General features: G+C 34.1%; 1 protein-coding gene and 1 long non-coding RNA gene across 2 annotated transcripts in view; one reads left to right on the top strand and one right to left on the bottom strand.

Annotated features, from left to right (window-relative positions):
- Positions 1–20,225, bottom strand: part of LOC135079109 (uncharacterized) — a 32,616-nt gene that overhangs the window by 2,433 nt on the left and 9,958 nt on the right. The window lies entirely within an intron of this gene.
- Positions 7,119–7,693, top strand: LOC135079108 (uncharacterized). Its single transcript, XR_010258735.1, has 2 exons — positions 7,119–7,458; positions 7,531–7,693. It is a non-coding gene; the product is annotated as an uncharacterized LOC135079108 (long non-coding RNA).

The raw sequence follows: 20,225 nt of genomic DNA, 5'->3' as shown, positions 1-20,225 counted from the left end.
TATGACAGACTTGCCTCCATTTTGCGGGTAAATTAAAAAGGCATTTGCTGACGTCCGCGTCAGCCAGGGCTGTGTATACAGAGTTTGGTACCGAATTCTTGAGCGGATTATTATTCGTTATCCTGATATTACGTAACGTTATCTCAATTGAATAACAATTACAGATCTTGCAGTTTGATTGTCAATTATCGTAAAGGAAATGCGACGCGATAGCATATAGATAAATTTTAATGAATCGCAATATGAAAATAAAAACTATTGATATGAATAATATCAGGCATCATTCTAATCAAGATCCTATTACATAGTAATTAATATCACGCAAAAGTTCGTGGTGGTCTAATATCATAGCATTTTAATCTCATATTTTGTTGCTTTTACAGAGCTAAAAAATAAATATGAGCCATCAACTTGAACACACCTTACTTAGAATTCAACACGAAATCTCTACATGCAAATTACATTCAATTTAATGTATAGTTAAAAGAGAATTGTTAATTTACATCACTATTAAATATCCCCATAACTTACTATCCCATTTCTAAAGTACTCTTCAAGCCCGATGGCTGAATAGAATCAACTACCGCAAAGTTAAATCTCAATAATCTGGGGTGTAGGGGTGGCACTAATAAGACGTCGCTCGATCGCGAATTAAACGTCACATTACCATGCGAACGAGGAAAGCGATACGATACGAGTACATCGGATTTGTATGACAATGGTGACAATACAGCGTGGGGTGTGTAGGGCTTTCGATACGCTGTTTCTGGAATTATGCCAGTTCCTTTTGCTTTCCATTTTGAAATGTAATTTTTTTTTCGTTATTAATAACTTTTGGTTAGGGTTAATAAGTTTGGATTTAGCTACAGACAATGATGCTTTATTATTATATCGTATTCAAATAAAATAATAATGTGTTTTTTAATATTTTTTTTATATTTCTATGTTTGTAAAGCATGTAAAAACGCGGCAATAAAGTATTATCTTATCTTCTCCTAAAAACATCTAAAACTTTTGAAAAAGCTCTGAAGCTGATGCTCTCATGATGACGTTTATTTAAGTTTTACAGTGTTATATACCAATATTACCTAGCATAGTTTAGTGTAAAATATTTTTCTTTGCGTATAAAAGAAGGTATCGTTAACAGCTACTCCTGAAATAATGTATACGGTTCGAGCTTTTTCTACTTCTTTGCGACTACTACAGAATTCTTGTTTCTCCTTCTTTCACAATAAGCCAGACCAGCAAAAAAATGTATATTACCTACTTTTAATTATTTTATTTCTGTATACGGCGCGGCGGTTATATACATGTCTGTGTGGTTCAACCCTACCGTGCAGGGAGCTCACAATAAATTCCGAGCGTATCTCTATTCAAACAGTTGATACGCGCGAGGGAATCTTACGCCAAACATGACGGCTGTCCCCCGCCTCCCGTCTGCTCAAACGCCGGCTAAGCCTTGTTCGCATTAGTCGAGTGGTGAGTAATTTAGTAGCTAAACAAGTCCGATCACCAAAAATTTTGTTGAGTAGGTTAAATCGTTTAGTCGAGCCAAATACATTTTGTTCTATTTTGACAGGCGAATCGTAAGCACCACGAGTCCCTGCTCACTCGCTCACCGACTAAATGATTTCGAAGTGGGCGGTTTAATTCCGAGTTTATATAAAAACCTCAATTACTTTATAATCTGTACTCGACCAAAGTGCGAACAGTTTTTTGCTCAGTAGCGAGAGTTAGTTAAGTACCTACTTTTAAGACGTACTCTACTAAATGACTTTACGAGTGTGAACAAGGCTTTAATCACAGAACGGGAGATACGCCAAATTGGAATCGCTTTTATTTGGTATTGATAAATCTGTTACATATCTCCAAGATTGCGGATGCCTTGAAATAGATTCCGTTCTTTGGAATCATCTTTACGATGTAGAAATGTCATTTGTGATATAATGATCGATTTATTTATAATGGATTTTTGTCTTCGGATATCAAGCAAAACCATGTTCAGTCAATGATGAAACTAAACGTCATGATAATAAAAATAATGAGTTAATTTAATCATACACCAAAATGCGCATTAGAGTCTAATAATTACGTCATTGAAACGTGACAATGGTCGAAGTTGTTATTACAGAACGAAGCTAAACTCGATTCAATTTATTAATTGTAATCATACTTATTGTATACTAGCTGACACGGCACGGTAATACGGACCCGGCGAACTCTGTTCCGCCTTAAAGGCAATAAATAAGCAAATCTTTCCTTATGGTGTTTGGTGTAGGCCGTTTGGTGTAGTGGTTCAGAACGGACTACTATGCCGAGAGGGCCCGGGTTCGATTCCCGGCCGGGCAGAAATTGAAATGATGAATTTTAATTTCTGTGACGGGTCTGGGTGTTTTCTATGTATAATATGTATGTATTTACAAAAAAAAAGTATTTAAGTATGTTTATCCCGTCGTCTAGTACCCATAGTACAAGCTTTGCTTAGTTTGGGACTAGAGGCGCGGTGTAAAATGTCCAAGGATATTTATTTATTTATTTGCTCACCGTTTAGACCTACCCTGGACTACGACAAACATTTTAACACCAAAATCAGCTCAATCGGCCCAGCCGTTCTCGAGTTTTAATCAGACTAACGAACATCAATTCATTTTTATCTTTATAGATTTATTTATTTATTTGCTCACCGTTTAGACCTACCCTGGACTACGACAAACATTTTAACACCAAAATCAGCTCAATCGGCCCAGCCGTTCTTGAGTTTTAATCAGACTAACGAACATCAATTCATTTTTATTTATATAAATAGATTTATTTATTTATTTGCTCACCGTTTAGACCTACCCTGGACTACGACAAACATTTTAACACCAAAATCAGCTCAATCGGCCCAGCCGTTCTCAAGTTTTAATCAGACTAACGAACATCAATTCATTTTTATTTATACAGTGTGAGTCACGTTAAAGTGTACATAATATGAAAATAGATGAAACTAGACCTATTTTTATCGACAAAAAAGAGGTCAAAAAATTTTTGAGATTTTTTTTAATTTTTTATAGAATTTTTTTTCTTCAAATTACTTATTGTAAAGAAAACGTAATAACTTTTAAACTAAGCGGTATATCCTGATAAAATAAAAACAGTAATGATGCTAAATAACAGGCGATACTAAAAAAATACATAAAATACACAAAAAAGTCCAACAAATAATAAAAAATGATACTTTTTGAAAAAAATCTGCTTAAAAATTCGTGTTTTTTTGGTTATTTTATAAATTTCTCCAAAAAATTCCCCTATAACCGGTGGTTTTTACTACTTTGTATTATTTTCTATCGTATTATCTTTGTAAAACCAAAAATCGCATGTCTCTATCCCTATCACAACATTTGCTATGATCGTTTGAACAAAGGCCTGCCACAACATTTTTCTCCGCTACAGGTAGAGACAATTTTAATTTTAACTAAAATGCTTATTTTACTTCGAAATCTTTTGTTTTTATTTGAAATGTAACTTGTCTTTATCAAAATTACAAATCTAGAGCCATTTTCAGTTTTGTTGTTAACGAAGCGTTGAATGGCGCGCCCGGAGAGGCTTAGTTCAAACGATCATTGCAAACGTTGTGATAGGGATAGAGACATGCGATTTTTCGTTTTACGAAGGTAATACGATAGAGAATAATACAAAGTAATAAAAACTACCTGTTATAGGGGCATTTTTTGGAGAAATTTATCAAATAACCAAAAAAACACGAATTTTTAAGCGGATTTTTTTCAAAAAGTATAATTTTTTTATTATTTGTTGGCCTTTTTTGTGTATTTTATGTATTTTTTTAGTATTGCCTGTTATTTAGGATTATTACTGTTTTTATTTTATCAAGATATACCGCTTAGTTTAAAAGTTATTATGATTTCTTTACAATAAGTAATTGGAAGAAAAAAAAATCTATAAAAAAATAAAAAAAAATCTCAAAAATTTTTTGACCTCTTTTTTGTCGATAAAAATAGGTCTAGTTTCATCTATTTTCATATGTAGGGTGCATCGTTGAACAGTGAACCGGCCTTTTTTCTAAATGCTCTAATTAGCTGGAAAATGAAGCTAGAAATGTCATTATGGTCTTATCAGTCAGGTAATTTAATAAGGTTTCTAATTTTTAGGCTTAAAATTAGCCTCAGCAATAAAAAGGTAACTTAAATTAGGTTTTAAAAAAAAAATGAAATTTGGCTCACTGTGTACTACGGGTAGTTTTCACTGAACCACCCATATTTCAACAGTGAACCATAAAGTTCATTACGAGTAAAAATTATGATTTTGGAAAATAAACAACATAATTTTAGATAATCAGCTTTTATTTTTACAACACAAAAATCAAATGTACTATAAATCCACTATAAATCTTTTTGGACAAATAAATCTTTTGGACAATTTCACACAGCGCCAGCTAGCCCCAAAGTAAGCAACTTAATGCTTGTGTTATGGGTGCTAGCTTAACGGATATACTACTTATATACTTTTTTTTTTTTTTAAATACATAAATATTATACATAGTCACACCCAGACCCGTCACAGAAATTAAAATTCATCATTTCAATTTCTGCCCGGCCGGGAATCGAACCCGGGACCTCTCGGCATAGTAGTCCGTTCTGAACCACTACACCAAACGGCCGACAACTAAAATGGAAATAAAAATGATTATTTCAACAAACAGTCTTCATAAAAAATCACAGAATCCAAAAATAACAACGAAACTCACACAAAACCCAAATGAAAAGAAAAATGCTTCTTATAACAAAAATAACTAAACATTGTCTAATAAAGCCTTCAAGTAATCAATAATCAACCTTTTTGGTGGTAAACAAACAGTCTTCATTTAAAAAATCACAGAAAACAAAAATAACACAAGACACAATTGAAAAGAAAAATCCTTCTTTAAACAAAAATAACTGAAAATTGCCTCTTAAAGCCTTTAGGTAATTAATCAACCGTTTGGTGGTTAAATAAAAAAACAGTCAACCGGTTCACTGTGTACTTTGAAAACCTGGTTCACTGTTCAAAACATACACTATTCAACTTATGAGTTCACAAATAATAAGAAGTACGCGGAATGGTCATCACGGAATGTGCTCATTATACAGATAAAACTACAATAATTTTGATACCAAATAGATTTCGTACTTAATATAAATAGCAAAATATACAAAAATCGTAAAGCATAACTAAAAAAACTATCTTTTGTCGTCAAGAAACAAAGAATTCGCAGCCACACTTCACACCTTAGCCACAGTCGCCGGCGCACTACGGGAGAGGGTAAGGGCATCCACGAGACACGTAGTGACTCGTTCGGTGGAACTGGCAACGTCATACTTTTTGAAATATGGCGGTGGTTCAGCGTATCTGGTTGGTTCACTGTTCGACTACCCACCCTACACTTTAACGTGACTCACACTGTATAGATAGATATAGATAGATTACTTTCCCAAAAGACACAGCTGAGTATAGCAATATAGAACGCAATCAATTCAAATCATTACTCAAAAGAGTTCCCGAATCCTACCAAATATTTCCCATAAATAAAAATTCTTGTACACAAATGAAAGGGACCGAAAATTCAGAATCTCAGTCCCGCTCTCGTGTTTCGACTATTGAGGTGAAAAGTGACAAAAAAGCGGCGCGAGCTGGTAAATTAAAACCCGGAGTGGATACGATGGATGGCTGCACAAATGCACTCGGCCGTAAAATAAATTTCCGTTGGACCGTCATATTTTTTGCATCCTACAGTCCAGAGGGTAGACTACGTGAAGGCAAGGAAACCAGTGTGTAGATACTATCGAAGTTAAAGCGATTCTAATGAAAACTAGTAACTTAATCTATTTTCTTCTCATTTTTATTGACACACAAAAGTCATAATTTCATCAGTGAATCATTTACTATGAAATAATTTGAAAAAGTAACAGGTAGGCAACATAGTACAAACATTCAACAAAACGTGAGTGCAATTTAACGCAGCAAAATAATAACTACAAATATGTACAATCGCCTTCGTGCTGAAAGAGTTTGTGTATTTTATAGCGACCAGTCGTCATAGAGCTTATGTAGTGGACACCCCGATAGTTTCACGGCGTGTTTGGTGGCTTTCATTCGAAAATTGTGACAAATCACTTGTGGTTTTCCAAATAAATCAATTTTCAGTACACTCCCAAGTAACACAAAACACAATTATAAGAAGCGTACAACAGCATGAACCTACGTGCAGAGCAGTATATGAGCAGCATATGTAGCACTATATCAGCCGTATAAAAGTCTATAAGTGTCTTGTAAGCGCAATTTGGGCCCCAAATAATACGGCTTTGAGCATTATTAAATATTATTAGTGCTGCTAACCAGCGCTTATAATGTTATTGAAGACAGACATTAGTAAAGTTGTTAGACAGCATATTCTAATGTAAAAAGCATTTTATTAGATGTTAGTACAGCTTTGAAACAGCTTTCAGAATTACAATGCCAAAGTTACGTTTTATTCTAAGGCTGAACGTTTTATTTTGTTTGTTTGAAAGTATTCGAAAAAACTTATCGCATTTTATTGTCCGATTTGATTATTTTTCGTTTAGAGTATTGCAGTGCAATGGTGTTGTGAGGAGATGTTTTAATGTCTTTATTTAAAATAATTTATCATAAGGTAAGTATCTTTTTTTTGTTTCAAGAATGAAAATGAGCTGGGAGTATTAGTCTTATGTGAAAATATATATATGTTTGTGGTTTATAATTCACGCGCCCTCACAGAAATCCTTTTTTTAATAAAATAGGGACAAATTTAGAATCGACATATGACACTTTTTGTGATTTTTTTAACGATTTGATTAATTTTAACTTATAAAATTGCTTCTATCGATACTCCGCTTGTAAGAAAAGGATAATAAGTAGTATTTCATGCATATGTGTATTATAATTTTATTTTCTATGTTAGAGAAAACAGAAAGCAAATGGCGTCAGATAATATTAATGTTTTAAACTTTCAACTAGTGTCTTTTAATGTTGTCAGTCTTATTATAGTAAAAAGAAAATGGTTAAGTCATTCAACCTACATATAAAATATCTAAGTGATATTTTTAGCATTACTATAACACTTTTTAGGTATGTTATAATGTTCATTAGGTTTAAACGTCATAAAAATGGATTGCTTTAGTGTTAATCAGGGTACCGAAACAATAATTTAGAATCCTTTAATCACGTCATGATCCCCTACTCCACGTCTTTCAATTTTATCTGTCTCCAATTAGGTAGGTACCTAGTTTGACAAGTGTTAAGTATAAAATCATTATCACTACAAATGTAATTTGTAATGAAACACGATATAGCTACCTATCTTATTTTTCGCTCATTGTAATAGTAATAATTTAAAGGAACTTTTTGTAACTAGTTAGTAGTGTTGCTGTAGTCGTTTTTTTAAGGGTATGCGTTATACGGGTAATTATTTAGTTTTCAGGTAACTACTTCTCTATTAAGTCATAAATAAAGCTTATTTGTTTTTTTTTTCAGATGCCTTTTAAAATAGTGCAAACGACCGAAAGGGATGAAGGAATGTTCTACGGAACTTCTTGACTCACACAACAACCGATTGTACTGTATTTTGTGTATGAGGTGTATCATTTTTTGGAACACGTTTTGCATTTCTTAAACCAAATATAAAGTTTGAATATTCCGTCTTTATCTTTCTCTTTACTCCACCTGTTCTCTTAGGCTGAGTTGCACCACCTAACTTTGACCGTAACTATGACGATAACCGATGTTTTTTGTATGGGTTTTGACAGATTTTTGACGTTTGTTAAAGTAAGTTGGTGCAACCCGGCCTTAAGTCTTTTTCCACTGTTTATTCATGTCAATAACGTGACACGTTCGACATAAATTTTCTAATGAATATACAGGACCTACTAACGCACAAATGAATATAATCATACGGCTCGTGGTTTTATGGCCAAATTATGACCTAAAGTAATAAAATATTTTTTTAATTTATCTAAATAGTGCTAAAAGCTTTAAATAAGAAGATATTAAATATTAAATAATAAAATAAGAAGATAACAGAGCTAAAACTTTAGTAAATGTTTGGCTAATGCTGAGCAGTAAATAAGCATAAGAAAAGATCATAAAAATGCGTTCAATCTGTAAAATGTGTTAATATATCTGAATGCACTATAGAATATTTCGTCAACGTTTATTTAATGCATTAGGTTTTCTTATTTACTAATATACGGTTTTAACCTTTGTGTTAGTGTAAATGCTGTTAAAGGTGCTGTATATTAAAAGTAATTAATGTTTTAGTATGATTATAAGCCAATTAACTTAATTTTTTTAGACCATATAATAGCTTCATGCATTGTAAATTTTACCGCATTCTACTCAAAAGCATTTAAACTAAGTCAAAACTGATTTAAAGTGATAGTCTGACTTTAAAACGTAAATCAATCTTAACTTCAGTGAATTACAGATTGCGTGTTACTTGGGCTCATTGTCAAGAAAAATAATTAAGTAAAGAAAGATTTGTTTAATCTTAAAGCGTTAAACAAGGAAAAGTCCAGAAATTACAACTTTCATCAATATGCATTAGTACCCAACCCACAAATATAGAACAAATATTGGAAAAACCATTATGATGCGATGAGAATACTTATACAAAACTCTCACAAATAGGTGTATTGTCGCATCTTTTGAATCCAACAAGGCTTAAAACACATTTACAGCTTGCGGGATAAATTATGTATTCCAGAAAAAAACAATTAGGAATCGCAATCCCGGCGGGCTCGCTGAATTTTAGCGACAAATTCGCTTCGACAAATACTTTCAGTGTTAAACCTTGCGTTTGTTGAATCTAGTCCTTATTAGACCGGGATATGGTTCACAAGGATTATGAAGTGGTATCAAACGGTAAATAATACTTTTGTCGAGGTGTGAGCCGTCACACGGCAGCGAACGTTAATTTCCATATTAAAACCGTCACAAAGGAAGCAGATTTCAAAAACCGCAGAGATGGGTGGCGAGCGCGGGCGGAGCGGCAGAGGAGGGAAGATACCATGCAAATTGGATGCGGCATAAATTAATAGTGTAGAGAATTTGATAGACTTTTTTATTCATTAGGAAGGACTAATATAACTACTTGACGATGACGATTCTTCATTGAAATGAGAACAATTAGGTAATCTCGTAATAATTGAGCCATACTAAGACCTATATCATAATTCTCAAAAAAAATTGACGTACGTGCGTACGTAATTTTTTTAAGACAACAATATTTCTATTAAAAATACTGTTTTTTTTTTGATAATTTGAACTTTCCTTTCTTGGGTAAAGTTGTTGCATTTGAGCCGTAAGTAGAATCAATCCCTGTTAAAATAAGTTAAGAGCATAATTAATAACTCCTATCCTTCTCAAATACCACACTATTTATTACTTATTCCGTGATACCACGTCCAAATTGAATCATTCCTGGTTCCAAGCGCACAATATTGCGCTCAGATACGACGGGGTATGATAATCGCGTCAAAACGCACGTGAAGTGGGGAGGGAGGGGACTAAGCCGGGCTTTAAAACCTACCCGATTATCTGACTGAGTGTACTCTTCAAGAGAAGGTATGATTTATTACGGTCTGCTGGTTGGGCGATTTTTTCGAAAGCGGTTCGGGATTAATTAAATCGATTGACATTTTATATGGGTACGGTATTTAGTCCAGAAATAATCATACACATCTCATCAAATGTGGACGAATTAAAATAAGCTTTTATTTACCAGAGCTACTTTAAATAGGGGTAAGTATAGCTAATATAGGTACTTACAGGTAATTTATTTACAATACCGAATAAATTTTATAATATTACATTAACTTAAAATGACTAAAAACTTACAGGTAATTATTTAATTACTATCCTAGACCGCATCTACTTACACATTCTACAGTTAACATCAAGTGTGATTGCTAAATATAGGTCTGGGTAACTGGTAACCGCCTTTTTCTACGTAAAAATCCCGCCTTAGGCAGTTTGATTTTTTCAAGTTATTTATAATTTTAAAAAAATACATTTATCTAGATTCTGCTTCCTAAACTAAAATGAATTTAATCGTTTCACTATCTTGCCCAAACTCATCGTAGCTCACTAATCAACGAGCTCATTCGATCAGAAAGCTGAATGGAACCAATTTCCTAAAGAGATCTATCCGTGATAATGGCTATCCGCCCAAAGCGAGCGAGAACGAATGAGCGAATGTAATGACGCTCGAAAGAACGATCGCTTTATGTTTTCCTATTCGGCTAAAAATATTACATAGTCGTTGAGATTTCTTTGTACTTATCAGATTTAAAGGCACAACCAGCACAACTGTTTATTGATCTGTAATATTGTATTGCACAATAAGTCACATAGTCAGTTAGCTTTTAAACAGCATACTCGTTACAACGGCAGTAATTGTTAAAACAATTTTTCGAATAATTAAATATCTGTCAATCAAAACGTTATGTTAATGAAATTATAAGTGGGTCAATTTCCCAAACACATTTTTTGAGCGGCGTAGCTGAAAATCATATGTTTTTTATGACATAGAACTTTGATTTTTTTTTACACGAAAATATACAGAGGTTCCATTTTGAGGACAACATTATTAATGAGTATTTTCTTTTACAAATTCGACAAAAAATAATTGAACTAAGCGTTTCTAATTTTGGTGCAGTGTCCACATCCTTAATTTCTTACAATGTGTATTTTTTTAGCTGAAGATCAAAACAGAACTTAGGGAAAAAGTATATTTTTGGATTATACAATCTATCTATTATCTAAGATTACCAAATTAAGCAAGTTTCCCAAATAACTGTGATTAAGTCACGTCCTTAAGTTTTGTCCGCGAAAAATTTATGATTTTGGTGTCAATAATGAAATAGCTCGTCAGTTTCTTTAAAGATCAAACAGGATTTAAACACTCCCATCATTCGTTAGGTTTAGTACCGCCCCCGCGAGCAGTGACGGCAGACGGGTGCAAGACCTCTGCGTCTTCCCGCCAAAAACGTAAATGTGTTGTTTTTTTTTAAACGGACAACAATTCTGCAATTTTGGTGTCTTTTTGTATAAGATTTCTAAGCTATTCTTTTTAGTTGAATTCCTCGTATAATGTAAAGGAACTGTTTTCATACCATGTGTTAAAATGTTATTGTTATATTTAAAACAGATTTCATATAATTTAGCTTTTTCAACGAGAATCTAATTTTGGTGAGTCAATTTTGGTGTTTTTGGTGGTGCACCAAAGCATTTTTAACCGACTTAACTCCGTCAATTGTGAACTGATTTTCAAAATTCTTTTTTTGTTCTATAGGGTACACTTATGTGGTGGTCCCATTGTCATCAAGTCAGGATCTGATAATGGGATCCTAGGGAAATCGAGAGTAAACCTCAAATTTTGTAGGAATGCAATACGTTTTCTAAAGTTATTCAAGTAGTCATCATCTAATGTTGATGAGGTGATGATGGAAGGTAAAACTCCTTAACGCTTAGGAGTTGGAGGATAATTCTTTAAATATTTTAGGTAGGTATGTACATACAGTTGTATTATTTCAGGTATTTAAGATGAGCTGATGATGAAAGGTCAAACAACATAAGATAGGAGTTAGATGATACTCAATACTCATTTGTTGATACATACATTGACACATGATACATTGATACTTTTTAGTTGCCGATATTTAAAGTAGGGAGCCTGTATTTTGCTAGGAAGATTATTTACACTTGGATTGTGATTAAGACTACAATTTTCCATTACAAAATGGAAAATTAAAGTCTTAATCACATTAAACATAGGTACTGTCCCTCTTCAGTGACAATAACAAGGACTAATCAACTAAAAAGCATGAAAAAAAATAATTTTAACAAAAAAATTAAAACCGACGCCAACAATCACTTAAAAGTAGAAAATAAGTACGTTTTTGGAGTCGGTGCTGGTAAATTTAAAACCATTTCTTGAGCTTGGCACTAAGATATGACCGACTGACAGCATATTTTCTAATTTTGGTGCTTTAATATAAATTTTGGTGTTCTCTTAATTTTGGTGTAAGGAAAATCTAAAAAACTACTGGACAAAATTTAATGTCTTAATCATTTTAGAAACAGTATAGGTTTCCAATAAATTTGATCTATAATTAAAGAATAAAAATACACAAATAACAATTTCCACCAAAATTAGGCAAAAATATGCACTTGTTGAAATTCACCCAAGTACATAATCTAACATCTCTTTCACAAATGTAACTAATATTTAATTCAGGCAATAAAAATGCAAAAATAAAAAAACAGTTAAAAAACTGTTTTATGTAGGTAGTTCTCAACTATGTCAAATACAGAGACACAAATAAAATACCCACGAAAAATAGTACACTTTCTGTGCATTTAAGTAAAAATACCTTCCATTACCAGCTCAACAGTTTTAATCCCTAATAAATCTGGGCTTAAACGACGTCTTTCATTACAGCCTGATTAATTGACGAGCGTGTATTAATTATCACACACTCCCCTCGGAAATCTCCTAATTGTGTACTTAGAGCTACATTCGGAAGTTTTAATCAAAGATACGTTAGCGCGAGTCAGTTTAATTAGTCAACATTGGCAACAAGCGTATTATTATCACAATCTACTAACGTCTTGACGTCATTTTATTAATTAAAACATGTCATTATTTTGTTAGTTTATACAGCTACATTTTCAATAGTATACTTATGCTCCGTATATTGTAATAATAATAATAACTATCGCAACTTAATCTTAATTCAATAATACATTAAATAGAGCTCCCTGCATTGTGTCGCTAAAGGAGTAGTTAAATAAAATCAGAGGGCTGAGCGTAAGTTTACAAAAATGACATTAAATGTATGACGGATTATTCAGCGCACGTAGCGGAAACTTTCAAGAACTAAAATTTTCATACATTTTTTAAACGCGGTCACGTAAACTCACACTATTTATACCATAGACTGAAAGTTTCAACAAATATGTGTTCAGCATTCATCCACCGGTTCCGTTCAATATTATAAGTAAAAATTGTTTTCGAATGATAAACGAAATACGACACTGACGAACATGCATAACAAAAAAGATGGAATAAATGAAAAAATCCCCAGCAAAATGCCTTCATTAAATACAAATGGAAGTGTATGTGAAACGTCTGCGCTGTTCAGCTGAGGGCTCTTTTTATTTTATTTCCTCCCTCTGGCCTAATAATAATAAAAGCGTTATCGTATCGCCACACAATGCCGCGCTGTCGTTTACATTCCGTCAAAGCACGCGTCGCAGATGTACTAAGGAAAGCAAAGGCTTATTTAATAGACCTGTAACATTATCAAACTTAATACTAGTCTTCAAAACTATTAAAATTATTTTTCCACGATAAAACTGTTTGATTAAATATTTATAATTATGCTGTTAAAAGCATAGTTTAAAAACATTTCCCCGTTTCAAACACAATTTATGATTCTTCTAAGAGACATCTTCAAAATGTGCAATTTATATCTTCCGTACTTCTTAATCATAATAAACATTTGAAATAGTCACTTTCATTCTAACAATTAAAAAAAATCAGAATGTATTTTCATTTAAATATGCCACCTCCATCTGCATTCACACTCGAAGTTTCGCAATTCAGCGCGGTATGACGCGGTTTCTTTGTCGTCAGGCAATAAAGGTGCGCTACAGTGCTACGGGAGTGCTACACCGTAACGGCGTAGCTACAGCCATAGCATCTCGTAGACGACTTGCTACGAATAACTTTTCTTAGGGATGTGCATTATTTCGAACGCATTTTTCGTTTAGTGTTTTTTACTCAAGTACAGAAATCGGAAATAATAATTAATTATGGTATGAATAGTATTGTGAAATCGACAACGATACAAATACAAATAGTAATGGCTGTCATGTTTTATTTGAAACAGCACAGAGTTTTAATATTTTTCCCTTTACGTAACGTAAAAGTATATATTATTATTGAAGGTAACTGTAACCGTAAAAACAAGTCGCCCAAAAAATATTTTCAGCAATCGGGACTCACAAAAAACGAGCTGAAATCTCGACCGAATGATGCTATCTATCGAAATGAACGCTGCCATATTTAAATTCACGTGAGTGAGTTTGCGTGTACCGGTCCATCACGGCAACACGATATTCCCGCAGCGCTAAAAAGTAAAAAGCCGTGTACTATCACGCTCGGATGTTGTGAAACTCCGCTCGCTGAAAATGCATTCATATCTAGCGCACGCTTGGAATTTATGAATATTGCGCGCCTAATCAAATGATGTACTATACTCTATATCTATTTTACTCAGATACATGATGCATGTTAGTCAACATAGTCATGCAGAAACATTTTTAGAACGCGAATGTTAACGTTTTTTTGCTAAAACTCATGTGATACTACTTACAAATCGGTATCACTGTAATTTTATGAATAACCTTAGATTGATAAAACTGAATAACAAAGCCAAAACTAATAGCCAGTTAAAACATATTACTTTAAAATAAACAATATCCAATGGACTGTTTTCTCTGAAGGGTGGGACAAAAGAGATGTAGGGAGTCGAATGAGTACACCATTAGCGCGCGAGTCCACTTGAATTGCTGTCAATACCTTGTTCGTTTATCAAAACGTTTTTCTGTCGATAGATAGAATTTGTATCCTTCTTTGGTAAGTATCTTTCAAAATATTCACGATCAAATCAAATTACCCGCAGACAAAGCGTCCCCAGTGTAATCCACAGTACCTACTAACGAGTGAGGTAGTCTTGTGTTTGCTTTGGGGATACCTGTCTGCGGCTCTGCGTAGATTAAATTTAATCTTTAATGCTAATATTGCGGGAGAAAAGCATTATTTTTATCAAAACAGGGCTTTACAAAAAAAAATCTGATAATACAAAATCTTCAAATGAAATTACCCAAATATAATTTAATTATTGTTATTCAGTAATCAGTAGCGTCACTAGTAGTTTCCTAGTCATAACTTTAATATTTCAGTATTAACTCATAGTACAAGCTTTACTTCATTTGGGACTAGGGGCGTAAAATAAAAAGTGTAAAAATAAAAGGCGTAGTGTAAAATGTCCTGAGGACATAATTATTTATGTATGTATTTATTTATTTTATTAATAAAAACACGTGGCTATGCCATTCGTATGTATCTACGGCCTACTTTAAATAAAAGTAATGGCCATCACTGAAAATCCGTCATGCTTGCTCCATCGCATAATGTCGCACTAGCTGCACGACAATGCCGTCTGCGTTCCGGACAAAACGTATTGTCCGAGTGCCGGACGCGGCGGCGTGTGGACAGGCCTAACAATCCCCTGCCGAGGGTATTGTTTTTGTAAAATGATAGTAACAGACTATTTTACGTACCCCTGGCTACTGGCCGAATAGGAAAATTGAAACAAATGTAATAAATATTCGGATATTCCTATATCACTTCACTCATCAGCAACTTTAAACGCAGGCCAATATGATACAATATGACACATTTTATATCCACGTAAAAGGTACGTGTTTTTTTTCGGTCTGCATAGTACGTGTAAGGTAGATTCTATTTACAAGTATATTTTTGCATAATCAAGAGTAGGTACATTGATTGTTATAAGTGCCTAAGTACCATAGCTGGGCATTAACTCGTTAATCCGTTAATCGTTAATTAACGAAGTTAACATTTCTATTAACGGATTAACTTTTAAGTTAACTTTAAAAAATGTTAACGGACTCGTTAACTTCCGTTAAATTATCCTAAGTCCGTTAATCCGTTAATCCAGTACCTACTATTTACCAAAAGCAAGCTGAAAAACGCTAGAAAAACGCGTTCTGACAAGTACGTTCGGGCTTCCAGAACTTCCAGAACCCAAAACAACAGTTTTTGTAACCAGATCACTAACCACTGCAGACCCACGATACCCCTGGCGATACCCCTGGTGGTATCGTGGGTCTCGTTAAAGAACTACACTTCAGACCCACGATACCCCTGGGAGTAAAGTTGACAAACGAGGACCGGCGCGGGCGCGGGCGGGCGGGGAGGGGGGGACGCACAGTGCACACGGCCAGTGCACAGTGTTGTGGAATACCTCTATGAATTCTAAATTGCTTTCATTGAACATGCAATAAAATGGATATCGTTAAAAATAAAAATAAAATAACAACAATTTATATCTACATAGGTACTCGTATAATGATTAATTAGTATCAGGTAAAGTACCATAACCATTGTGATAGGAACATATTTATTTCTCGGGTCAACTAAGAAGAATTTGATAATAGCTCCCATAAGGTTATGTTACCCTGGTACCTTTTATCTACCGCAGTAAATTCCTTTTTTCCCCACTGCTCAACTGCTCTACTGGAGAAGTTTTGTAATGTTTAATTTTTTTTTTATTTTTACTACATAAAATTAAAATATAGCCTAAAATTAATATTATGTGAATATTTTTTTTTCCAAGGGCAAACTACTCATTTAAATCATTGTCACACACAACGTGGTAGATGAAATTATCTTAAATAACATAGATTAAAGTACCAGGACAAAAATAAATAATTAAAGTCAAAAAGTTATTTTATAAGGGCTATTAATTAATTTTTTCGTTGTATGTAGGTATGAATTGTTGTTATTTTATTTTTATTTTTAACGATATCCATTTTATTGCATGTTCAATGAAAGCAATTTAGAATTCATAGAGGTATTCCACAACACTGTGCACTGGCCTTGTGCACTGTGCGTCCCCCCTCCCCGCCCGCCCGCGCCCGCGCCGGTCTTCGTTTGTCAACTTTACTCCCAGGGATATCGTGGGTCTGAAGTGTAGTTCTTTAACGAGACCCACGATACCACCAGGGGTATCGCCAGGGGTATCGTGGGTCTGCAGTGATCACTCACGACACTTGTAAGTATGTGTGGGACAACTCTTGCAACTGAATTTAAGACCAGTTTTCCTCAACCGATTGAGCTGAAATTTGGTATACTTATGTAAGTACGATGACAATGCAATGTTATGGTACCATTGAGCTGGTCTGATGATGGAGTCATGAGGTGGCCATAGGAACTCCTAAATGAAACGGCGGCATCGCACCGAATTTGGGTTCGTTGGATTTGTCTTTTCGAGCACTTTAGTACTAGATGATGTTCAGGGTCCTGATGATGGAGTCAGGAGGTGGCCATAGGAATTCCTAAACGAAACGGTGGAAACTTATCGAGTTTGGGTTTGCTGGATTTGTCTTTTCGAGCACTTTGGTGCTAAATTGTATTGCAATTGAACCAAGGCTCTGAGATTGAGATACTACTAAAAAGTGTAAAATAAAATTATAATAATTAAAAAACTTTTATAAAAACAAGCTTTTATTCTGAAATGCAGTTGTACTAAAACGAAAAAAAAATTGTACTTAAGCAAGTTTCAAATAATTTCGAAAGCTTGTAGCGCAAACAAAAAAACCGGCCAAGTGCGTGTCGGATTTTTTTTTTAAATTTAAGTTATTTGTATGAAAGATTACGCGGTAGTAAGCGGTTTACGATTTACAAGGTATTAAAAAAAACTACTTACTAGATCTAGTTCAAAACAATTTTCGTTGGTAGTTTTTATAGTAATGTACATCATGTTTTTTTTTAGATTTTTCATTTTCTTATTTTAGAAGTTAGAGAGAGGGGGACCAACTTTTTTCCACTTTGGCAGCGTCTGTCACGCAAACTATTCGATTTAGAAAAAAAATATTTTAGAAACCTCGATATCATTTTTGAAGACCTATCCATAGATACCCCACACGTGTGTTTGATGAAAAAAAAATTTTGAGTTTCAGTTCTAAGTATGGGGAGCCCCCAATATTTTTTTATTCACAGAATACATCTACCTACCAAGTACATACAGTATAGCTCTTATAGTTTCGGAAAAAAATGGCTGTGACATACGGACGGACAGACAGACATGACGAATCTATAAGGGTTCCGTTTTTTGCCATTTGGCTACGGAACCCTAAAAAAGAGGAATAAATTCCATGCGCGATACAAGCTTTCGAAATTATTTGAACCTTGCATGCAATTATTTTTGTCGTTTTATTATCATGTGTTAACGGATTAACGATTAACGTTAACTTGCGTTAAATCTTGTGAAATGTAACGTTTTAACGTTTAACGAAGTTAATTTTTTTATTAACGGTTTAACGATTAACGAAGTTAACTATTTGATTAACGGTGCCCAGCTATGCTAAGTACCCAACAACATGAGAACGTGTTTGACTCCAATTCATTATAATACAATAAATGAAACGGATAAAATATGTAATTAAGCTTGATCATAAGTAATGTTGATTCCAATAAACATATCGATTCCTTAATGATACATCAACACGTACTCGTTTTATTGTTAAAGTGTTGCGTCCGGACAACACTCTGAGATAGTGTGAAAGCGCTTTATCCGCCCTACCTGGAGTTATATCGTGTGTACATCGCTTTGAGCGAGGGCGCTTTGTTCTGAGTGGGCTATGACATCTTGTGATTGTGACTTGTGACGCAAACCTCCATTTCAGAAGCTTCCCATCCACTTCAGTCTCTAAAGGAGGGAAAACGCCACACTTTTTACAACCAGCGCTCGCAGTGACCGAAAATAGGGCATACTTAATAATCCTACAAGAAAGAAAACAATTGCATACAAGAAGGTACATTCGGGACAAAATTGACCTCACTTTTAGCGGTAAGCTAAAGATCCTGGCTACACAGGAGTTGCAGCGTCCAGTTTTCCAGTGAGAAGTTACATTTGAGAACATTAAATGGTTCACAATTATGTCCAAATTCTAACATTATATTTTATTCCTCTGCTACTTAGGGCACGATATACTAACAAATAAAGTAAGGTATCGTATCTAAGATATTTCTGAAATTCACAATAGGTACGTCAAACTCTTGGAAAATTAGTCGCGTATTCAAACAATGGTGGGTACATTCAAATCTCATCCCCAAATATCTCGGGTAAATCTTAATCCGTCCCTCTGTTATTAACGCGATTGCCAGTCACTCGCAGACGTCCCACAAATTAGGGTAATGCGCGCAAAGACAATCCAAGGAGCCGCGGGCAGTCTACACTGCTCTATGATTTATGGTGACACGTCAAGAATGGGCTATAGCGTCTGCTTACATTTGTAATATTAATTTAATTAAAGACGGCACGAACCGCTTGGAAATTATTTCGTCATTTTATCAGAGCGTAGCTGCCCCAAGTAACATTTTACTCCATTTAAGAGTTCACATTTAGTTCCAATGTGTACTTAAAGCATTAGTACAGTTCACTCGTGATGTATAAGCTGTATGATTGCAATTAATTACACCTATACCTGTCTAAGGGACTTATAGGAGTGTAGACTAGTGTAGAGTTATACTTTTATACGATTGTTGGTGTTATAATACTCTAACAACTATCCTTTAGTCAGCCATCTGACTAAGAGCATTATAGGAGGGTAGAGATACGGCAACCGCTGTTTAACGGCCTACTTGTACGATGTTATAGAGCTAGCATTTTAATAGAACACACGTGGTCATTTATAAAGCCAAAGGCTGTTATGTTTACTTGTTTTAGACTGTTATACAGCTAGTAGCTGTAGTAGGACTTGTTTTTGATAATTAAAATAACCTTTTTTTACTATCTGTACAAAAGTGTTTCAATGGTTCGCATGTACACTGTAGGCTGTTAAAAGGACTATATGTGTTGTCCATTAACATCAATAGCAGTTTATTTGTCCACAAGTACTACTCTTATTTGCTTTAAGCTGAACACGAATGTGAATGTGATATTCTATTACACATTTCCCCAAGCCTGTTTTTAGTTGTTCATGGTGGTTCTGTACATGATGCAGAGGAAAATATTATGCCTGAACCTGAAATTTCCCTTCAAAATATACCAGATATCAGAGTGTGATGATTGCAGTTCTTGTGATAGTGAATACCATTTTGATTTGGACAATTATTTAACCTTTCGCAAAAAAAAATAAGAACATGGGCTATTGAAAATCGTATTCCTCATTCCGCTTTGAATAAATGGTCAAGCATAATAAACGAATTTAAACCGGGAACACTACCGTCTGATGCTTTAGGTATTCATACTTGACTATTAGTACCTGGGCTAGGCGATTTAACGGACATTAATAATTTTTATTGCGGATCTCTAAAATTTCAGTATTTGAAAGAATTAAAGATACACAATTGA

This window comes from Ostrinia nubilalis, chromosome 16, assembly GCF_963855985.1.
Source record: "Ostrinia nubilalis chromosome 16, ilOstNubi1.1, whole genome shotgun sequence".
Lineage (NCBI taxonomy): Eukaryota > Metazoa > Arthropoda > Insecta > Lepidoptera > Crambidae > Ostrinia > Ostrinia nubilalis.
This window is presented reverse-complemented; position numbering and strand designations above follow the sequence as displayed.